General features: G+C 42.8%; 2 long non-coding RNA genes across 2 annotated transcripts in view; one reads left to right on the top strand and one right to left on the bottom strand.

Moving 5' to 3' along the window:
• LOC139262111 (uncharacterized) overlaps positions 1–10,767 on the bottom strand; it is a 68,129-nt gene extending 57,362 nt beyond the window's left edge. Inside the window, exons 1-3 of the long non-coding RNA XR_011592903.1 lie at positions 10,722–10,767; positions 10,401–10,611; positions 6,143–6,352 (exon numbers count right to left, since the gene is read on the bottom strand). This is a non-coding gene — a long non-coding RNA (uncharacterized lncRNA). The remainder of the gene's footprint in view (positions 1–6,142; positions 6,353–10,400; positions 10,612–10,721) is intronic.
• Positions 10,768–11,161: 394 nt separating this feature from the next.
• Positions 11,162–15,322, top strand: LOC139262110 (uncharacterized). Its single transcript, XR_011592902.1, has 3 exons — positions 11,162–11,705; positions 14,888–15,025; positions 15,135–15,322. It is a non-coding gene; the product is annotated as an uncharacterized lncRNA (long non-coding RNA).
• The last annotated feature ends 453 nt before the right edge of the window (positions 15,323–15,775 follow it).

The raw sequence follows: 15,775 nt of genomic DNA, 5'->3' as shown, positions 1-15,775 counted from the left end.
TGGAACGTAGTGGGTTCCTGGCCTTCTCAGCGGCCGCTCCTTTATCTTTGCCCCAAGCTCAGTCATCTTCCTTGCTGGACAACATATGCCTCTGTTTCGTTGCGGCGACATCCCGTGGTCTGGACGCACTCTCGTCCCATGGTCTGGACACACTTTCGTCCCGTGGTCTGGACGCACTCTCGTCCGTGTCCGTGATGCCGACTGCCACGATGTTCCTCCCCAGGGATTTTACCTCTGGCGTCGGGAAGACGCATTCGGATTGTTTCGGCCGGAGTCCCACTCTGCTTATTTGATCTGGAGCCTCTTCCATCATTGCAAAGAGGTCGTCGGCTTCGGGTGGTGGGTACCGCGCCTGTACCGCTGCTTGGTTGATCTTTACCTCCTCGTGGTCGTGATGAGCGGCCTGTACCACAGGGATCTGCAAATAGATCTGCACTTCGATGCCTGGTTCAGCTAAAGGTGGGGGCTTGCTCAGCCTTTGAGCAAGGGAGACGTCGTTCGCCGGAGAAGGTACACAGATGTCTTCCCAGTTCCATCGAATCTTCCCCACCCACCTTCTACCAAGCAGTGTTGGCCCATCACCTGAAACAATCCACAGTGGTAAATCGTGCACTGCTCCCTCATGGGATACTCTTATGTCTGCACTACCAATAACTGGTATCAGTTCCTTAGTGTAGGTGCGCAGCTTTGCCTGAATCGGGATCAGCTTGGGTTGTTGTGCTCTGTCGCCCCACAGCCTCTCAAATGCCTTCTGTCTCATAATTGATTGACTCGCCCCCGTGCCCCATTCCATGGAGACTGGAGTGCCATTAAGTTTAACATTTAACATTATCGGAGGCTTTTGGTGGCGAAGGTGTGTATCCCATACACTTCCTCTTCATCCTCAGGTGGAGTTGCCTCTCCTGCTCGTTCAGCGTGATCCCTGCTGGATCGGTCACCTTCTCCCGACTTTGCCACGTGGTGAATCGCAGCACGTTTGCACATTCGCTGGAGGTGCCCCATTGTTCCACAGCCCTTGCACACGTTGTGCTTGAATCGACATTGATGGGCTCGATGATTACTCCCGCAGCGGCAACATGGTGCTAATGGATTCGCATTCACGCCCCACGGTGGGCTCTGAGTCATCCTAGGTCTGGCCTCTGCAGACGTGTAGGCCCTGCCATGTCCAGTTCTGCCTGCTGAAAGCATTATTTTATGCACAGTACTTGACGGTGAGTTCTGATGCTGCAATATCTGTTTAGGGTTATCGTTCGTGGACATAAAAGTCTGGGCTATCGCGATGGCCTTGCTCAGATCTAGGGATTCAGCAGACAGCAGTTTGAGAAGAATGACCTCGTGGCCGATTCCAAGCACAAAAAAGTCCCGCAACACTTCCCCAAAAATCCAGCAAATACGCACAGTCCCGCAAGGTGTCTTAGGTCGGCGACATAGCTCGCCACGTCCTGGCCCTCGGAGCGGTGGTGCGTATAAAAGCGATACCTGACCATCAACATGCTCTCCTTCGGCTTGAGATGTTCCCGAACTAGCGTGCACAGCTCTTCATTGTCTTATCCGTTGGTTTCGTCGGTGCTAGCAGACTTTTGATGAGGCCATATATTGTGAACATGCAAACGGTGAGGAGAATCACCCTGCGCTTGACCACGGTTTCTTCCTTTTCCAGCTCGTTGGCCACGAAGTACTGGTCAAGATGCTCAATGAAGGCTTCCCAATCATTACCCTCAACAAATCTCTCAAGAATACCAACAGCAGCCATAACTGCGTGAAAGTTTGTGATCTGTTACTCATCGGCAATTGTTAGAATAACTCCGTAAGACTGTACATCTTCAGCTCAAACTGTTGTGACCTTGGTCTCTTTATTGTGACCCCAGAATGAGGAAGCAGCATGGTAGATTACCTTTTATACCTGCCTGCCCAGGGTGCACAGGTGACCCTTAGGTCTCCCACAGGTGTGCCTCCTGGTGGCAAGTCTTACACATTGGTGAGGTTTACATACATAACAGTTTCTCTCTATCTTCCATATCTGTTCCCCTTAATATCCTGAAAACTTCAATCAGATCACCCCTTAACCTTCTAAATTCTAGGGAATACAACTCTAATTTGTGTAATCTCTCCTCATAACTTAACCCTTGAATTCTGGGTATCATTCTGGTAAACCTATGCTGCACTCCTTCCAAAGCCAATATATCCTTCCTAAGGTGTGGTGCCCAGAACTGCTCACAAGTACTCCAGATGTGGTCTAACCCGGATTTTGTATAGCTGCAGCATAACTTCTACCCCCTTGTATTCTAGTCCTCTAGATATAAAGGTCAGCATTCCATTAGCTTTTTTGATTATTTTCTGTACCTGTTCATGACATTTTAATGACCTATGTACCTGGACCCCCAAGTCCCTTTGGTCATCCACTGTTTTTAGCTTTTTACCATTTAGAAAGTACCCTGTTCTATCCTTTTTAAGTCCAAAGTGGATGACCTCACATGTGCTTACACTAAATCCATTTGCCACAGTTTTGCCCATTCACTTAATCTATCAATATCCCTTTGTAATTTTATGCTTTCATCTACTCTGCCTACAATGCCGCCTATCTTTGCATCATCGGCAAATTTGGGTATATGACTTTCTATGCCATCATCTAAATCATTAATGAATATTGTGAATAGTTGTAGCCTCAACACAGATCCCTGCGGACACCACTAGTCAGCTCCTGCCAATTTGAGTACCTACCAGTTATTCCTACTCACTGTCTCCTGCTGCTCAACCAATTTCCTGACCAGTTCAATAATTTTCCCTTGATTCCTTGGCTTCTACCTGAGATAACAGTCTCTTATATGGGACTGTATCAAATGCCTTCTGGAAGTCCCGATAAATAACATCCATAGTCATTATTCTGTCCACCGCTTTAGTCACCTCTTCAAAAAATTCAATCGGGTTTGTCAAGTATGAGCTAGCTTTCATAAATCCATGCTGGCTCTCTCTGATCAACTGAACAGTTTTGAGGTGTTCAGTCACCTTATCCTTAATTATAGACTCTAGCAATTTCCTGACAACAGCTGTTAGGCTAACTGGTCTATAATTCCCTGGTTTCCCTCTCTCACCATTCTTAAAAAGCAGATTGACATGCACAATTTTCCAATCTAAAGGGATGGTTCCTGAATCGAGAGAACTTTGGAAGATTATAGCTAGGGCATCGGCAATGTGCTCACCTACTTCCTTTAAAACTCTGGAATAGAAACCATCTGGCCCTGGGGATTTGTCACTCTATAGTGCCATTATTTTCTTCATTACAGTTAATTTACTTATGTTAATTTTATTGAGTCCCTTACCCGGTTTGATATTAGTTTCCATGGGTTTCCAGCATGATATCCTCTTCCTCCACAGCAAATACAGCAAATAAAAGATCAGCCATGATCTTATTGAATGGTGGTGCAGGCTCAAAGGGCCGAATGGCCTACTCCTGCACCTATTTTCTATGTTTCTATGTTTCTAAAGTAATTATTCAACATGTCTGCCATTTCCCCATTGTCATTGACAATATCACCACTTTCAGTTTTTAAGGGCCAACATTGCTCTTGACCACCCTCTTTTCCTAATATAATTGTAAAAATTCTTCACATTGATTTTGGTATCACTTGCAAGTTTCTTTTCATACTCCCTTTTTATAGCTTTTACTATCTGTTTTGTGATCCTTTGCTGTTCTTTGCATCTTTCCCATTTGACAGGATCTGTGCTATTTTTTTGCATTTTTGTATGCCCTTACCTTTAATTTTATGCTGTCCCTTACCTCTTTAGTTATCCATGGCTGTTTTTTTTGACATGTAGAGCTCTTGCCCCTCAGAGGTATAAATTGGTTCTGTATCACATTAAATTCTTTGTTAAACATCTCCCACTGATCTTCTGTTGTTTTACCCATTAATGAGCCAGTTGGGTTTTTACAATAGATTCAGCTGGGATTAGTACTACTCCTTCGCAGTTTAGATGTGTTTGCACCAGAAGAGGCAAATCAGCCTCAGTACTGACCCTTACTGATGCATGGCTCATGGGTGCCAACAGCCCACCTTTATCCAGCTCATTTCCAATCTTTCTGTGAGCCTAGACAGTGAGAATCAGCAGGCGATTTCACCACGGAGGGTCACAGCTGAGAGCAATTCTGCTCTTCTAATTAGTTACACATGTAAACTGTCCAGGAAGGATCATTAGATAGTAGTTAGGAGTGGAACCGTGCTTGAATTTTACCCTCCTGTGCAGTATTCCTACTTCTACACCCAAGACCCGCTGCATCAGCAGAGACCATGGAGGTAATTTTAACCCTCAAGAACGTTTGGGTTTGGGTCAGATGAGAAGTATAAATTTTAAAACTTTCAAATCCGACCCCAACCCGCCCATGTCCACAACTTTTAATGGAAACCGGTCGGGGGAGGGGGAAGAGAGAGTGTGGTGACCAATCCACTCTCAAGGGGCAGATTGGTCACTGATATCTTTTAAGAAAGAAAGACTTGCATTTATATTGCGCCTTTCACGTCCTCAGGATGTCCCGTAGCATTTCGCAGCCAATTAAGTACTTTTTTTAAAAAAGTGTAGTCACTGTTGTAATGTAGGAAACGCAGCAACCAATTTGTGCAGAGCAAGCTCTCACAAACAGCATTGTGATAGTGACCAAACAATTTTTTTTTTTTTAGTGATGTTGGTTGAGAGATAAATATTAGCCAGGGCACCAGGCAGAACTCCCCTGCTCTTCTTCCAATAATGCCGTGGGATCTTTTACATCCTCTTCTTCTTAGGATGACTTGCTTCCACACTAATATAGGTTCTAAGGTGACAGATGTCACAGGTGGGCAGGTGGTGGTTGAAGGGGTGTGGGGGTGGGTGGGGTGCTTGGTTTGTCGTACGCTCGTTCGGCTGTTTGTACTTGGCTTCGGCATGCTCCCGACGAAGAGACTTGAAGTATTCGGCGTGTTCTCGGATGCTTCTCCCCCACTTTGAGCGGTCTTGGGCCAGGATTCCCAAGAGTTGGTGGGGATGTTCCATTTTTTCAAGGAGGCTTTGAGGGTGTCTTTGAAGCGTTTTCTCTGCCCTCTTGGGGCTCGCTTGCTGTGGCAGAGCTCAGAGTAGAGTGCTTGCTTCTGGAGTCTTGTATCAGGCATGCGGACAATGTGGCCTGTCCATCGGAGCTGATTGAACGTGATCAATGCCATGATCTTATTGAATGGTGGTGCATGCTCGAAGGGCCGAATGGCCTGCTCCTGCACCTATTTTCTATGTTCTATGTTTCTATATACAGCTTACTACTAAACCACAAGGTCACTGGAGGATCCTGTTTCCAAATGGTTTACTCATTAAAAGAAAATATGGGAGAATTTGAAGAAAATATTTGAAATGGAACCCCTCCCACCCCAGCCTGCTTTTCACAGACAATGGGGGGAAATGTCAACTACTGCAGATGTATATGTTCCATATCATTCTATGTATGGGGAACACTGCACATGCACTGAAGAATTGGTTATGGATGGAAATTATCACATATACTGCTGACCACACAGAATTGAGGAATTTGAAATCTCTTTATTCTCCACAACTAACTAAACTCGGTTTAACAAGAAAACACATTTATTGAAGGAAGAAAAGAAAAACTATCTGATGAAGTACAAGTAGTAACCAAAGTAGTTAATTTCCACTCTTCACATTGAGAGATTCGTGGATTTTTGCCATAACTCAAAAGCCTAGAATGTCGACCTTCTCCAGTAAGGTGGAATTAACATAGTTGCTCTTGGTTTGTAACAGTTAAATGATGAAGAATGGATGTTGGAATTCCTTGGTAAGGTACAAAAGTTAACACCCCTGCATTGGTAACTGGCATGAAATATTGGATGAATTTAGAATTCCTCCACTGTGCACTCATTGTCATAAGTGACCAATAATGATCTGCCATAAGTGGCAGTGCACACATACAAAATAATTCTCACATAATACATTGTTTAAATTTAAAGTCTTAACTTTAATGACAAACTGAAGCTACTGCTGTGTCTTGGCACGATTCTGCATTTTTATTGTTGTATCTTTCACTCAGGGGTTTAGCTGAATCTCAGCCCTGAGTTTCGCTGCTAACCTTTATATCAGTACAGCTGCAAAAACAATCAGTGTTTTGTACCTCTTGTGCAACCTGGTTCAATCAGGGATTTGGTTTCTTTATCAGTCTTTTGCTTCAGAATCTTTCAGCAAGTCCCTCTGGTATTAATTTGTTTGTGAAGCACTTCCAGTTATCACAAGGCATTCTTACACAAAAAATATCTGACAGTCATCGGCATTAAGGGGAAGAAATGCCATTTAATAAAAGCAAAATACTGCGGATGCTGGAAATCTGAAATAAAAACAGAAAAAACTGAAAATACTCAGCAGGTCAGGCAGCATATGTGGCGAGAGAAACAGAGTTAACATTTCAGGTCATAGAAAAATAGAATGGTCACAGCATGGAAGAAAGCCATTTGGCCCGTCGAGCCCATGCTGACTCTCAGCCAGTCTCACTTCCCTGCCCTTTCCCTGTGGCCTTGCAATTTTTTTTCCTTCAGATACTTATCCAACTCATAGGATCATAGAAAATCATGACACAGAAGGAGGCCATTTGGCCCATTGTGTCTGTGCCGGTTGATAAAGAGTTACCTAGCTTAATCCCACCTTCCAGTACTAGGTCCATGGCCCTGTCGGCTATTGCTCTTTAAATGCACATCCAAGTACCTTTTAAATGTGATGAGGGTTTCTGCCTCTACCACCCTTTCAGGCAGTGAGTTCCAGACTCCCAACACCCTCTGGGTGGAGAAATGTTTCCTCATCTCCCCTCTAATCCTTCCACCAACTACTTTAAATCTATGCCCCCTAGTTATTAACCCCTCTGCTAAGAGAAATAGATCCTTCCTATCTATTCTATCTAGGCCCCTCAGAATTTTATACACCTCAATTAAATCTCCCCTCAGCCTCCTTTGTTCCAAGGAAAACAACCCAGCCTATCCAATCATTCCTCATAGCTAAAGTTTTCCAGTCCTGGTAACATCCTCGTAAATCTCCTCTGCCCCCTTTCTAGTGCAATCGCATTCTTCCTATAATGTGGTGACCAGAATTGCATGCAGTACTCAAGCTGTGGCCTAACTAGTGTTGTATACAGTTCTAACATAACTTCCCTACTCTTGTATTCTATGCCTCGACGAATAAAGGAAAGCATTCCGTATGCCTTTTTAACTACCTTATTGACCTGTCCTGCTACTTTAAGGATCTGTGGACATATACTCCAAGGTTCCTCTGCTCCTCCACACCTCTTAGTATCCTCCCATTTATTGTGCATTTCCTTGCCTTGTTGCCCCTCCCCAAATGCATTACCTCACACTTTTCCAGATTGAATTCCATTTGCCACTTTTCTGCCCAACTGACCAGTTCATCTGGAGCTTTCCTCCTCACTGTCAACCACATGGCCAATTTTTGTATCATCTGCAAATTTCTTTATCATGTCCCCTACATTTAAATTTAAATCATTACTATATATTACAAAAACTAAGGGACCGAGTACTGAGTTCTGTGGAACTAGAAACAGCCTTCCAGTCACAAAAGCTCCCCTCAAACATTACCATTTGCTTCCTGCCACTGAGCCAATTTTGGATCCAATTTGCCACTCTCCCTTGGATCTCATGGACTTATACTTTTTTGATCAGCATACCATGTGGGACTTTGTCAAAAGCCTTGCTAAAATCCATGTAAACAACATCAAATGCATTGCCCTCATCGACTCTCCTTGTTACCTCCTCAAAGAATGCAATCAAGTTAGTCAGACACGACCTTCCCTTAACAAATCCATGTTGACTGACCTTGATTAATCTGTATCTTTCTAAATGACGCTTTATACTGTCCCTCAGAATTTATTAGAATAATTTGCCTGCCACCGAGGTTAAACAAACTAGTCTGTAATTGCCCGGTTTATCCCTTCCTCCCTTTTTAAACTATGGTACAACATTAGCAGTTCTCTAATCCTCTGGCACAACTCCTGTAGCCAGGGAGGATTGAAAAATGATGGTCAGAGCCTTCGCAATTTCCTCCCTTGCTTCTTTTAGTAGCCTTGGATATATTTCATCCAGTCCAGGCAATTTATCTACTTTCAAGGATCCTTGCTATGTTTATCCCGTCCAATATTTCACTACTTCCTCTTGAACTTCAACGTCGGCATCATCCCCCTCTTTTGTGAAGATAGATGCCAAGTATTCATTAAGTACCTTACCCACATTCTCCGCCGCCACACATAGATCACCATTTTGTTCCCTAATAGGCCCTTCTCTTTCCTTAGTTATCCTCTTGCTCTTTATGTAATTATAAAACATCTTTGGGTTTTCTTTGATTCTACTTACTATTATTTTTTCATGCCCTCTTTTTGCTTTCCTAAGTTCCTTCTTAATTTCACCCCTGCACTTTCTATACTCTTCTAGGCTTTCTGCAGTTTTGAGCTCTCGATATCGGATATAGGCTTCCCTTTTTTGCTTATCTTACCCTGTATGCATCTTGTCATCCAGGGGGTTCTATCTTTGGCAATTCTACCATTTTACTTTGTGGGAACATGTTTACCCTGAACTCTATGTACCTCCCTCTCGAATGCCTCCCATTGCTCTGGCATTGATTTACCTTCAAGTAACTGTTTCCAGTCCACTTTTGCGAAATCACTTCTCAGCCTAGTAAAATTGGCCTTCCCCCAATTTAGAACCCTTACTCCCATTTTTTCATTGTCCTTATCCATAATTATGCTAAAACTAACTGAATTATGATCACAAAAATCCTCTCCCACTGCTACTCCTTCCACCTGCCCAGCTTCATTCCTGAACACTAAATCCAGAACTGCCTCCCCTCTTCTTGGGCTTGCTACATATTGGCTAAGAAAGTTCTCCTGAATGCAATTTAGGAATTCTGTGCCCTCTATACCTTTTACACTGATAGTTTCCCAGGTAATATCAAGGTAATTAAAATCCCCCACTATTACTGCCCTATTGTTTTTGCACTTGTCAGTAATTTGCCTACAAATTTGCTTTTCTATCTCCCTTGGACTGTTTGGTGGTCTATAATACATTCCCAGCAGTGTGATTGCCCCTTTTTGTTCTTTAGTTCCACCAATATAGCTTCATCTGATGATCTTTCTAACATATCATCCCTCCTTACTGCTGTAATTGCTTCATTAATCAACATTGCAAACCCCCCCACTCCTTTTTTAACCCCCTCTCTATCTCGCCTGAAAATCCTGTAATCAGGAATGTTGAGCTGCCATTTCTGCCCTTCTTTCAGCCATGTCTCAGTAATGGCTATAATATCATAATCCCGTGTCTTTCTATGCCCTTAGCTTATCTGCCTTATTTCCTAGACTCCTTGCATTAAAGTATATATGATCTAGCATTGCCAAACTGCCTTGTTGTCCATTTTCTAGCCTTTGTTTCCTCTCCCTTCCAAACTTGCTTACTAATATTCTGCCTCCCATTCCAGCTTGGATTCTCTCCTCTCTGACAATGCTTTTGGGTTCCCATCCCCCTGCTAAGCTAGTTTAAATCCTCCCCAACAACACTAGCAAACCCCCCAGCAAGAATATTAGTTCCAGCTCTGTTAAAGTGCAACCCGTCCAGCTTGTACAGGTTCCATCTCCCCCAGAAATGGTCCCAATGCCTCAGGAATTTAAAGCCCTCCATCCTGACCAACTCTCCAGCCTCGCAGGACCTCATCCCTCTTTCTTCCTATGTCATTGATGCTGATATGGACCACAACCTCTAGATATTCACCCTCCCCCCTCAGAATGTCCTGCATTCCCTTTTGAAAGATAAAATTGAGTCAGAGGGCGAGCAGAGAGCTGAGAGCAGAGAGCGAGATGCATTCAGGGGACTCTTGCACTACTTGCCTGGTCCTCGATTTCTGTCTGTCAGTCATCTATTCCCTCTACTTGTACACTCCTTATCTGCAGGATGACCATCTCCTGAAACGTGCTATCCACGAAGCTCTCAGCGTTGCGGATGCACTGCAGTGATGCCAGCTGCTGTTCAAGCTCTGAAACAGGAGCTCGAGCTCCTCCAGCTGACGACACTTCCTGCACACGTGGTTGGCCAGGACACGGGAAGCGTCCTCGATTTCCCACGTGGCACAGGATGTGCAGTCCACGAGACCAAGCTGCCCTGCCATGCCTTTATTTATTCGACTATTAACTAACTTTACAGAAACTTAACACTACGATGTATCTAATTCAAGTTATTAATATAATATAGTATTACAGGTACTAATTTAATATAATATTAACAGTTATTAATATAATTTAATATTAACAATTACTAATTTAATATGGTGGCCCTGAAATTCCATTTTGGCCTTCCCACAGACACTTTAGAGAAAAAATATGCACCTACCTTAAGTTGCTGCCCATGTTCGACTTTCCGATGCTGAGGCCTCCTTTGACTGCGATTCGCAGTGCGTGCACATCGACGCGTGCACAGGCCTCGAGCTGGAGCCACATGGCTCTGGGCAGCCAATCAGGTAAAGTATCATAGTAATAGAAGTTCCACAGGGTCCTGAACTCCTATTACTATGATTGTGATAGAGCCCGAAACACCCAAAACACTAATAAAAAATAGAAAATGATTACACTACATTCATTTAAATTAAAGTTCTTAATGTCTAAAAAAAAATAATTTCCCGATTTTTTAAAATGTTTTTAAAAATAAACTTACCATTATGGGGAGGGTTTTTAATGATAAAATATGTTTTAATAACTTTATTTTTATATGTTTTTGTGTTTTTTAAAATACTTGCGCCTGTAAAAGTAGGCTATGCGCTTGCTTTTTCAGGTGCAAGATTTTTGAGGACATTTGTAAGTGTAAATATCGGAAATTTCCACTTACAAGTGTCCTCACTCCCAAGATGCGGCCATCTGTCAAGCCACAGACTTGACAGATCGGAAATGTCGGTTTCCAGCGCATGCGCATTGCGCGCTGGAAACTGGCATTTCCAATGCCTTCCCGGGTCCGTAGGAACTCTGTACAGACCCGGGGAGGCCAGAATTTCAGGGCCATTATTAACAGTTACTAATTTCTAAGCTTCTTCTTTATTACTAACCAGCTATTTAACCCCAACCCCTAACTTGAAGTTAAAAAAAACGGTGTGACCTTTACCAACCAATCAGTTAGCAGCTATCATGTGACGTCACTCCTTGTGTTTTTGTTTTGGATCGCTACTCAGCTCCCTTTATGCTGCTGCCGCTGCCTCCATTGTATAAATCGCTGAAGGTGGCAGGGCAGGTTGAGAAAGTAGTTGCCTTTCATCAAATGATGACCTTTCGTCAAATATCTGCTGAGTATTTCTGACATTTTCTGTTTTTATGCTGTATAACACCATTGGCACCCAATACCTTTGCAGTTTATTAAAGGTGTACAATTTTCATCTTATAACATCTACTCAAAAAATGCTCTGCACATTTTGCTGGCAAATAATATTCCAATTTTTTTGGGTGGAGAACATTAAAATGTGATAACATGTTTCCATAGTTCTCAAGCTCTCAATGATGCCTGTAAAATTCAGATCCTTACCCCGGAAAGTCCAGCAGACGCAGCAGCGGAGGTTACCAGCGGGCACATCCTGGGACTTTAGCCAGAGTCATGGATCATTGCATTTTCGGCCTGAAGTTCTCTTTTACACACATTCAGCTTCTTGGCTTGGTAAGCAATGCTAGAGCAAATGAGCTGAAATGGTTAAAAATGGTTGAAAAATCGTTGAAAGATCTAGAAGAATGGGATCTTCCAGAAAGTTTTGTCTCATTAATTTATCATCATGCAAAGACTATACCTAACTCAAGAGTAAATATTATAACTCTGTTTGCCAGGCTGCATAAAGCTCAGCTCTTGCTCCTGGACTAGATACAGCTCAGAGCAGATTAACAGACTGCATGAGGATGGCCTAATCTTTGTCATTATTCATCTTCTACAGTACTTAAGAAATATCGATGCTTGTTAGTTTTGTGTTAGATTTTGATCAGAACAGCACTGCAAGAGCTGCTCACGCTTACGGCAGTGTTTTATGTTTATGCCAAAAACACACAACAGCTGCTTCAGCTGCAGCGCCTAATTCTGTATTAATCCATGAAGGCTGCATTGAAAAACAGCAGTGAAGTTCTACATGTTGCTTTCCCTGCCTGGAGACTCTATCCATCATATGTGGAAGATTAGATGGAGCGCTTTTTGTTTTCCAGTTGTCTCTTGCTGGATACGTTTCCACAGGGTCAAACAACCCTCCAGTATTTTGCCAAATGGCTGTCTTTGATGTGTGAATCCAGACAGTGAGTGTTGGCAGGCTATATAACCATTAGAGGGCATCACAGGTTAGCTTAAACTTGTTCTCACCCAGTCTTCACACATCCACATTTTCCAGCATGGATCACTAGATAGGAGTGGGAAAATTGGATGATTTTTCCTTTCCCTAGACCTATTCCTTTCCCTAGACTGAGGCCAATTGCAGCACTCCAATAGCTGTATCGGTTGAGATAAGCTAATTGAACACGTATCGAGGATGGAACTTGGAATCTTCTGGTCTGTATGGCACAGAACCACTAGGACAATAGAGAAGCTGTTATCTGGAGAGTTAACCATGATTCAATGAACTAGGGTTGCTGCGGAATGAGAAACCATGAGAACTCACTCATGGATAGTCTTTCTCTGCTGCCATTAACCACCAGGGTCAAATTCAAGAGACATCTGTCTTTTTATAGACACATCTAGTTGTACAGACTAAACTGGATGTGGTAATGTTTATGTTCTTATGTCCTTGTTACAAATATTGGATTGAGTTCAAGTCCACCAGGTGACTGCTGTTCAAAATATAAAACATGTCTGACGATTTTATCCCCACCCACCTGGCAGAAATTGGTCAGTTAAAATGCCCTGGTTTAATTACCGGACCCAGAGCCACCCGAATTCCGCCGTCCGCAATTTTATCTCAGGCTTCTGGATACTATGGCTTTCCCACGACGTAAAGTTTTTCTTGGCGCAGTGCTCCTCTGGATCCCAGAAGGAAAGTTTAGGCCTCCTCTGTCCTGAACTCCCAACTTCCTTCCTGCGAGACCCTCCTAGAAACCCCCATACCCACCTGCATGATGGCAGGGTGGTGATTTTCCACAGGCCAGCAGCTGCTACCCATTCACCTCCGACCCATTCAACCCCCATCTGACCAAAACCTACTTGGAGTTAAAATCAGGGTCTCTCCTCGATCAAGAGGGACTCAGTATGCCTAAGATTGCCGTCGGAGGCATTCGGCGAGCGGATGCCTCCGACCTGCAAAAAATCTACGAACCTACCTGATGGTCCCGGAGGTTCAGACAATAGTGCTCCTGGATGTCTATGCGTAGACCTGCATAGAGGCCCACATATTCCAGGGGTGCATGCGGTTCGCAAGTGCCCTTGGGATCACATGGGCCAGCCCAACCAATGAAAAATGGGGATCCCCATTCATACTTATGGGGATTCCGTATGTATGGAACCCCATAAGTATGAATGGGAATACCCCCGAAAATACACATACACTTAAAATATATATATATTTTTAAATCACATATCTAAAATGAATCACAATGGCATTTGATTCAATATTTAAAACAAAAGTTTTATTTTTTGAAAAATAAATGTACATATTTTAATGGGTCTAAAAATAAACTTACCCTATTTTACATGTGTTTTAATGTTTAAATGAAAAAAAAGTATTTTTATGTCCTTTAAAAGTCTCGCACTGATAAAGGTCTGCTTTTAGCAGGTGTAAGAATTTCACGGGCATTCGCTGAGCAGAAGTTGAGCAAATAGCCCAGCTCTCCACCCGCAGAGGCCCTTCTCCCGGGGATTCGTACGATCTGTCAAGAAGATTCTTGACACATCGCAAGTTCTGGATTTTAGCACATGCACTTCCTAAACCCAGAATTTGCACAGCTCCCTATGGGCACGCGCGTACCTCATATGCGCCCGTAAGGCCAGCAAAATAAATTAAATTTCTAATAGTTACATTGACGTAAGTGACAGAATTTTCTGTTTCCTGAATGAACTATTGGGCACTCCATTCTGATTGTCTAAAAACCTGTTTATTGAGTGATTCTGGCAGACACAAATGTATTTCCTCCTGATCGTATCTGTGAATCCACTCAAGCTTTATTTGCATATGCATTTATTCAAACTGTTGCTTGTGGCCTTTGCATGTAAACAATTTATATAATAGTTGCTTTTACATTGATGATTCGTAGGTTTGTTGAGTTATCCAGGAGCCATGACTTCATGAGAATTGCATGCTCAAAAACAAGACACTGAAACCACATATTCTTGATGAATTCTGACATTTGAGCAGATAGAATCTTTAAAATCCCTATTTAAGTGAGACTATTACAGTGTACTGATACTGAAAGAGAGACTTGAAAATAAAACTACTGAATTTGCTCTGCCAATAACCAGGATTTTGCTGTTCAAAATGGAAAAGACTCACATTTCTCAAGAAATAATGCTTATGAAGGGAAATTAACCCATTTACAGGCTTTTCTTAATCTATGCATTTTTTTGTTTACCTTTGTAGACCTCTCATCAATGATATTTCTATTTGACTTTAAATAAGTGTAGCATGTAAAGTCTGATCTGTGTTTATTATACACCATACCTCACAGTCTGCCTCGCAGGAAGAAAACAGCTCTATAAAAAAAACAAAATTATAACATTTCTGATGCCACTAATACACAAAAAAAATGTTCTCTGGGCTTTCCCAGATCGTCATCGTAAAAGTCCAGAAGCTCTTGCGCTGAATTTTCCAAGAACCATGTAGATTTCTGTAAAATTTGTCTTTTATGCTCCATTCCACTGACTTGTGTATTCCACAGATACGTCTCTGCTGAATATCGCAAGGACTGGATAATAACATGGATGTCACATCCGCAGACCATTCCTGTCATTTCTACCTCCTCCAGGGAATTTCATTACACAATGCATGATGCAAGAAGGAAATTGATGAAGAACAAGTACGTAGAATACTGGGTTGATATAATAGTCATTTAGCTTTAATTTTTTTAATGCATTATTTTGGTCTCATCCAGAGATTTTCTTTGTTTGTGCCATTTATTACAACAGGCGATAGCTGTCAAAATAAAAACAAATTGCACCAGGCAGCAAGACAGCTGGAGGTTGAAAATAGCTTAATATTTTGCTCATGTACCAGTCTGCCACCTTGGCTAGGAACCAGCACAAGAGCCGAGCAGATTTGCAGATATGAATTTGGAATATACTCAGCAGAGCACTGAGTTTTTTTTACAGGAGATAGAACAACATTAAAATGCACTTTTTAGCACCTATAATCAGTTTGCATGAGTCCTTGGTTATTTCGCTTGGACATTGAATGTTGATAGATATCATAATTGCTTAGCTATTATAAATAAGTTTGATTCTATTCTAGTCTGGTTTACACACACATTTATTTTACAAATAACGCCAGCTGTGTTCAAGCTAACTGGTGGAGCCCGCCACCAAAAAGGTAAGTTAAAAAATATATATTTACGTGAATGTAGAGCCAGGAGTCCTGCCTCTACCGAAGTACCGAAGACCGTCACTAGCCCCCGCTCGGTCCTCTCCTAACCACCCCCTACCCTCCCGACTGCCTCCCTCCCTCTCAACCGCCCTCTACCCTCCAGAACACCCCCCAAATCACCCCCTTCCCCCCCGATCACCCACTCCCTCCCTTTCGATCACACCCTCTCCTTCCAAATTGCCCCCTC

The sequence above is a fragment of the Pristiophorus japonicus genome, chromosome 4 (genome assembly GCF_044704955.1).
Source record: "Pristiophorus japonicus isolate sPriJap1 chromosome 4, sPriJap1.hap1, whole genome shotgun sequence".
In the NCBI taxonomy this organism is placed as follows: Eukaryota; Metazoa; Chordata; class Chondrichthyes; family Pristiophoridae; genus Pristiophorus; species Pristiophorus japonicus.
This window is presented reverse-complemented; position numbering and strand designations above follow the sequence as displayed.